General features: G+C 45.5%; 2 long non-coding RNA genes across 2 annotated transcripts in view; both read right to left on the reverse strand.

The window, feature by feature from the left end:
• The window catches only part of LOC137152898 (uncharacterized), a 67,732-nt gene that overhangs the window by 49,201 nt on the left and 10,515 nt on the right, over positions 1 to 8,016 (reverse strand). The gene's annotated exons all lie outside the window — the stretch shown is intronic.
• Positions 4,685 to 7,958, reverse strand: LOC137152899 (uncharacterized). The gene is made up of 2 exons (XR_010919645.1): positions 7,724 to 7,958; positions 4,685 to 4,970 (listed from the first exon to the last, which is right to left on the reverse strand). It is a non-coding gene; the product is annotated as an uncharacterized lncRNA (long non-coding RNA).

An 8,016-nucleotide genomic window follows, 5' to 3' on the forward strand; every position in this document is an offset into this window, starting at 1 on the left:
TTGGCCAAACAGTTGCAAAAATAGGAATGTAGGGGCACACATGGAGTAAATAACACATTTGTCCTGTTTAGCATGGTGCCTGGACTTTCCTAAACATGTCTGAACCAAATCTAGATATTAAGTCAAATTCACTGCTGGTATTAATGACTCTAACTCTATTGACTCCAGTTGAGCTGCAACTGCATAAGTGAGTGGCCCACAAGTTGATGATTATGATGCATTTATTTTATTTGCTGATGTACATTCAAGTGCCAAGACCTCTTAGCTGCAGCTTTTCATGGGCAGAAATCCCCGTCAGCAGGAAACTCTGTCAGTGACAAATTCAAACCTGTGATGCTGAATAATTAAGACGCAAAGACATCAGAACACAAATTGTTCCTAGGATCACAAGACACTGCGAACTCCCAAGAGGAGAAGGCAAGAAAAAGGACGAAGTCTGTCTTTTTGGAGGATTTTGGCAGCTTTTGGAATCCCCTCTCAGTGGAGTGGGCTGTTTCATGTTCTCTTTCTTCTTTTCCCCCATACTGTGTGTCTCCATGAGGTAGCTTGAGAAGAGGAAAGAAATGTAAAAGAAAAAGAAGCAGATGATGAAAGGGATAGAAATAACATAGCAGCAGGGAGAAGGTTGGATTTACACACACATACCCCTACCTCCCATTAGTGTTGTGAGGTTTAATCATGTTTTACACTGAGATTTAAAGATACAACACACTACCCAAGAGCTATTATTACTGCTTCATGATGCACCGTGTGTGATCACTACTGGAAAAGCTATAAAGCATCCACAATGAAAAGGATCCTATGCTGCAATGTCAAGATCATAATCCAGATTCAAATGTCCTCGAAGTCTCCTAGGGCTGTTTGAGTCCCAAGTGGTGGTTTGAGCCCATTTCTAGAGTAGGCCCAACAAGTTCATTGTTTGTGCATCACGGGTCTGATCTGAAGCTCACTGAAGTCAAGGGAAAGATCCCCACTGATTTCACTGAGCTTTGAATCAGGCCCGAAGGGTGAGGTTTGACTAGGAACCATTTATTTCACAGGAGGAAATTCCTTCCCCTTTTGCCCTCTTCTCAAACATATTCAATGTATTTACCTTGACTTTGCAATGATTAAGTATTAACTGCTCCAACAAATTCAGTGTAGAGACTGCAAAAGAGACATCCCTGTTCTACTCTTACAAGGGAAGGTGGAAAATAAACAGGGGAAGTTGCCTTTCCTGTACTTTAAGACCTCTAATAATACAGGATTAGGATTACAAATGGCAGTAAAAATACTGACCTAGCTTCCAAATGGTCAGAGAAGAGTTTAGACCCTGGAGTGAGTTAGTTCCTCAGTGGGAGAGAAATGTGTGGGTGCAAACTCTGGTGACTTTTTCCTGGATTCACTTGAGCAAAGATGAATCAGGCAGCAAAAGCAGCGGTGTCTATAAAGGCTTTTCTGCTCCCAGAATGCCAGCTAACTACAGGGGAGTTCAAGTTCCCAGATCAAACTTGCCTCTTTTTTGGCACTCCTATTTACATAGTTTGGAGCAGAGACCTGTTAACTGTTTGACACAGATTCCTCACTGTACACTGACATATTGTGTAAGAGAAAATCTCTCCGACAGCCAGTATTTTGCCTCCCTTGCACCAGCCTGAGTGGCAAACAAGGTTGAGCAATGCCCTGCAATGTACTGTCCTGAATCTAAAGGGCTTTCCCCCACTCAAATCTTGCTGTAATGTGTGGAGAGAGGTGTTGAGCCTCTAGAAATGGCTTGAGCTTATTGCTATTAGTAGTATTACAGTTGTGCCTCTAAAGGCCCTGAGTGAAATAAGATCCTCATCCTGCTAGACAGAGAGTAAGAGAGAGTACCTGCACAATCTAAACAGACAAGTCAGTTCAAGGAAATATTTTCATCCCCATTTTACTGATTGGGAACTGAGTTGGAAAGATCAAGTGACTTGCCCAAAGTCAGATAGAGAGCTCGGGTGCAAATCAAATCCAGATCTCCTGAGTCCCAGTCCAGTGCCTTAACCCCAAGCACACCATCCTTCCAAGGGCTGGCTCTCTTCTTTGAAATTCCTAGCATCACTGTAACCTCCGCCCAAAAGGCACAAAAGTTACACTCTCCGTCAAAGGCAGTGGGGTGAGATCTGTTTTCAGATGCTCCAGTGCAAGGACAAGATGCTACAAACACCCACTACTAAGCCATAGTACTTATTGCTGCATGGGGTCCCACAGCAGTCAATAAGTCTATATATAGCTGTAAGCACTGTGCTCAGCTCTGGGGATTGCATGTATGTCCATGTAGCTCCTTTGACTTAAACAGAGCTACACCTGCTGAGAATCTGGCCTTATTCTCCTCTATTTCCACACTAAAGCTACAAAGCACTTACGAGTTCTACATTTAAAGGTTGATTATTTTGAGTTTTGAGCCTACAGGTTCAGGGCTGAGCGATGGATCTGGGGAGCCTCAGCTGGCAGTGTGTGTTCAGGGACCTAGCCAACTCAATCTCTGGACATCTCTGAAGATGCCTCAAATGCTGCGGTACTGCCTTTGACCTTTGCCCTGCTGAGGTGTTAAGAGCGGTCTGAGCTCTCAGCACAAACTGAGCACTTAATTCTCCAGGTATTTTGTTTCGTGATTAGCTAATTTGTCTGTGAAGAATATTCGCTTCCTGTTAAATCAGAAACTGACAGATGGGTCCCAGGATCAGCATTTCAGTTCTGAGATGACACAAGAACACCAATGGTGGTCTTGCCCTTCCACCCACTACTCCTTTAGAGCTTGTGGAGTCCCATCTGTTTGAAACCTAGACATGAAAATCCTGCAAAACGATCTCTTCAGAGAGGCAGAATTACAAGGGCAGTAATTGTCCTTTCTTTAGCCTGGGGTGTCCAATGAGAGCTATGTACTGCCATGTGCAAGACTCAAGCTTGATACACCTTGAGTCAAGATATGTCTCTGCCCCTGCTGTGACAGGAACGCTTGCAGCAACCGCAGCATGCTTGGCTGACCAGATACAGAAACACTTTGCTAGATCTGAAAGAAATTCTATCCAATCCTCCTCATTCGGAAGGCTGGAGGGTGTGCTGCATGGCTTTAGCAAACATGGGATGCAGCATGTGGGGGGGGGAATGCCAAATGACACAACCTCTTATCTGAGGCATGTAATTCATCCTGAATATGCATAAAAACCAACAGACTCCTACTTAAAAATGATCATGGCACTCAAGTCTCAATCCATGAGTGAGTTCCCATACATGCATGCCCCTCAACTCCTTCCTGTCCAACCAGCACACTAGTTGTGCAGCCAGTCAAACCTGAATGGAGGAGCCCGAGCCTGTTTCCAATTTACAAAGGCTATGGCTTTCAGCTTCCCACATTATACACGCTTGCCTTCTGCCCTTCATTAATGAAGTAGCAGCTATTAGCTGAGGAAGCCAATGCTGTCATAAAAATGACATGGGACATGACTGCTCATTCCTTTCCCATCCTGTACACCACGGCTGCCCTTTTCCTAATGAATCAATTAGTTAGTTAGGAAGTTCTAATAAGCAGGCTCCAAGTACCTGAAAAAACCATTCCCTCTGAAAGTGGACAATCAATAAAACAGAAGGTTAAATTATAGTTTAAAACGGTCTTTACTGCATTGTATTTTTGTGCATAACCCAAGTGCCTCAGTAGGGGAAGATTAATAAATAAAATAAATAAAAGTAAATAATAATAAATCATATTACTAATAATCTATACTTTAATTATTTTAAGAGATTACAGATTAAATCTGTGGGATTCCTTGGATTTAAAGTCCAGAAGAGATCATTAGGTCGGACCTCCTGTATAACACAGCCTACAGAATTCCCAGCTGCTCAGGGGAGCTTCCAGGACGGAATGCAGCCTTGTACGGGGATTCAGACTTTATGGTGGCGAGAATTCTAGTCCCAGTGCCTGGATCTAAACTCTTTCGATACCACAGCTGAACCACTTAAAGCTAATCCCTGTCCAACAGAACTGTATTGGAGAATCTCACTCTCCCCCTCCATCAGGATTCAAATCACATTTAAACCAGCCACTTTATTCAAGGTAGTTTAAAAGTTTGCATAGCTGTGAAGACACAGACACATATTTGCGGCAGAGCCTGGTTCTGTGGCTTCTTGTCAGACCGTGTAGTAAATGACAGATGAGAAGTCAATCGAATATTTTTAAAGGGCCAAATCCTGGTCACATTGAAGTCAATGGGAGTTTTGCCACTTCGTAGCATGCTACAATACTGAGCCAGGGCTTAAACTAAAACATTTTCAGTTGTGGTTAAATAACATAAACAAACATGGGCGTCATCTCAACAGGATGGAGACACAGGGAGATTTTCAAAAGCACAAAGGTCAGCTAGGCATCCAGTTCCCATTGGAAGTCAGTGGTAATTGGGGACCTAATTCCCATTATGCCGTTGGAAAATCCCCCCTTTAAATATGGATGTCCTAAACCCACGCCAGTCTTTAAAACAGGGCCAGAATCTGGACCTCCACTGGTTTTACAGAACTAAAACTACACTCAGATTTGCCCATCTCTATTTTCAAAATTGTGTTATAAGTTTTTCTTATAAACCTCATTCATTCCTTTAGGTGCTTGGGAATAGCAAGACGAATCAGCTGTCACCTTAAAACTCAGATTTCAATTTATCTACAATACTGGCTTGATATTAAAAGCAGATAGAGAACAAACAAGATCTATAAACCAACAGCCATTTAAAAAAATAGGTATGCTCTTTCGGGCCTCCTCAGTACTGGCCCTGCTCTTGAAACCTGGCCATTGCTGTCCAGATCTGTCTCTGAACATGCCCAGAATGATAGGTACTTAGTAGCTGAGAAACATAAATGTCTGTCTCTGTTTCTCACTGTTGCTGTTGCTGTTGACAGGGTGATCTCTGCTTCGATTCATTTGGCAGCTGTAAGGTAAAGCATTGAGCTGGCACTTGCCAAAGAAGGAAATCCTGGAAAGAAGAGGAAAACTGCAATGAAAAAAGGCAAGGCAAAGTCCCATGAAAAGTCCACATCTTAGTCTGAATCTTGCTGTCGCTCTTTTGGGAGAGGAGGATTATGACAGTATATGCTTTTGCTGATGGCATCATCAATCTTACATCTCGAAATCCATTTCCTAATACTTTATTTCTTCAAGCAAGAGAGGGACAAAAGGGTTAGGCTAGTCAGCCTTTGTGGGTTTCCACTGCTCCACAATCTGGAGCAAAATTAATTAATTCATTCATTCATTCCACCAACCCACCTACCCTCCATTGGCATCTCCAGTCACTTTGCCCCTCACTGCCTTGGTCTACTTCTTACTCACCTTTGCAAAGTCCTTTAAAAGTGAGTGCTCAGTGTTAGTAAGATTTTACTTCGAAGCACCTGTATAACATGGAGCAAAGTCCCACTCGGCTGGATGTCTGCGGAGAGCTCGTGGGGGGTTACACTCATGCAACCTTTGTGCCACCATGGTTGAGGGCTGCTAAACCCAGACGACATGCACACATAGGGTTTGTCTATGCAACGGCGCAATGCAGACTACAAGAGTGTGAATTGTAGAAGGTCCTGATGGGTTGTGCGCCAGCTGTCCTGTGCGTAGACCCTGCTGGTGTGCTAAAGGTACCTAGCTCATGGTGGTGTAGTTTGAAACAGGACTGTGTTAATATGAACCACGTACCTTTTAGTCAGTGCCACCAGGGTCTACGTGGACCAGGTGGAACACAGCACATTAGCGCACTCCACAATTCACAGCCCCATAGCCTGCATTACCTCGCTGTGTAGACAAACTCAGCTCAAACCACTATAGAGTCACGTCACAGTGAACAATAAACACAGACACACAAGAGTCATTGGCCAGCAATCTGCCTCCATGGTTTTGCATTCTTTACACAGCCTTGAGAAGCACGTCACACTGCATCCTGTCCAGTCAGCCACTTCATCGAAAACCAGTCACCACAGGTGCCCCCAGCCCCAGTCCCTGGCATCAGTTCCTGCAACACACACATTTCAGCAATCTTCCTCTGCTCCTCTGGCCCACAGGTCCTGGAAACTCAAGTTTTCTTCCTCTGATCATCTTGACAATATCAGGTAATGCTCCGACGATGCTGTAAATTTGGCACATGACCTCCTCCTTCGTCATATGCAAATATTGCTAACATGCAGCAATCCCTGATAGCATTTCAATTCAAAGGTAGAAAGCCTCTTAGGGTATGTCTACACAGCAAAAACAAAACCCAGGGCTCAGGCTGCGGGGCTGTTTCATGGCTGTGTAAACGTGGGCTTGGGCTGGAGCCTGGTCTCTAGGACCCTTTGGGGTCAGAGGGCGTAGATGTCACCATTGTCTTTGTCTTTTCATGTTTAGATCTAACTTCTCTGCTTCCTTCTAGCACAGGCTGCGGCTGACCATTCACAGCCATGTGGCTTTTGCAGTTCATTTGTGCCAGGGTGACGAATGCATAAAGCTGGATTGGGCTGTGCCCAGTGCCTCACAGTATGATCTTGGACAAGGCATGTCTGCACAACGGAGTTAATGATCCTTCCTGTCCTGAAGGGGGGCTTTGTGAAATTAAATACATAAGATCCTGATTGTCCCTTGTGCAAAAATCAACTTTGTGTAAGGGGGAATGGCAGGGGAGCAGCCAGGGAGTTAGTTCTGGCCATTGGATTCTCAAACTGGTCCAGCTCCAGTGTAAATCATAGAATCACAAGGCTGGAAAGTACCTGGAGGAGTCATCTACTCCATCCTCCCCCACTGAGGCAGAACCAAGTAAACCTAAACCATCCCTGACAGGTGTTTTCTAACCTGTTCTTAAAAACCTCCATGAAGAGGCTTTTCCACAGCCTCCCTTGCTAACCTGTTCCAGTGCTTAACTATCCTGATACAAAGATTTCTTAATAGCTAAATCTATCTGTATCTCCCTTGTTGCCGATTTGGCCCCTTCCTTCTTCTCCTACCTTCAGTGGACATGGAGAACAATTGATCACCATCCTATTGCCAACAGCCCTTCACATATTGGAAGACAGCTGTTAGGTCCCTCTGTGCGCACACACAGTTTGATTTTCTCAAGACTACACATGGCCAGTTATTGGCCTTTCCTCATAGATCAGCTTTTCTAACTTTTTATCATTCCTTTCCTCACTCAAAGGGGCTGCTCCAACATACAGTGGGTCAGAATTGGTCGGGCATAGCCTGGGCTAAACACTCTCCCAACAGGTCCCTGGAGGGATGGCCTAGGAGCCTCCCATGGCATCACACCAGGAGAGGCAGATAGGGCCAGACTCCACTCCTTTGCCCCCACAGAGCAGCAATACCTGAGCAGAGAATCTGGCTTGTTAATGTTAGTGAAACGCAGGATCAGGATCTGTCACTCACTGCCAGCTGGGCCCCAGGGGGCATCATCCCGGTGTCCAGAAAAGGATGAAGCAAGCGACCTGTGCCCCCGGCTCATTTAGCATTTTAGGTTTTACTGACATGAAGATCTGAAGTTGATTTTTTTTTAACTGGCACCATAAACTTTTTACTGACATCACTGAAAATACCATAAACAAAACGACAATGTCAGAAGGTGTGTACTGGCTCACCACCTTCTGTGCACGGGAATTCGGAATTACCCATTGTCTAGCTGCAGGTAATTGATCAATTGGGCGTGTGCAACCACAGAAAACAAGAAACTGCTAAATGTTTTAGTTCTACCCGATTTCAGGGACATTTTCATGTACTCACCGGCAGTGTTAACGCGGCACAGTTTTTTACTGCCTGTGCCTGCATTTCCGGAGGTTGACAACCCTGCCTGGCGTCCTGCCCGTCCATGAACCCGGGGCCAGGTGCTCAGACAAGTCCTGCCTACACGCCAGCCCGCTCCGGAGCAGGCAGGCACCTCTTCGCCTTACTCCGGGGAGGAGACGGCCACCGTGGGCGGGCCGGGGCGGGGCGGGGCGCGTCCCTCCCGGCCGTGCCTAGTGTCGCCCGTGGGAGCGCCGCGGGTGGGGCACGGCTGGGGGCTCGAGCCTGCGGGG

This window comes from Emydura macquarii, unplaced genomic scaffold (assembly GCF_026122565.2).
Source record: "Emydura macquarii macquarii isolate MOO-44397 ecotype Brisbane River unplaced genomic scaffold, CSIRO-AGI_Emac_v2 contig_1230, whole genome shotgun sequence".
Classification (NCBI taxonomy): Eukaryota; Metazoa; Chordata; order Testudines; family Chelidae; genus Emydura; species Emydura macquarii.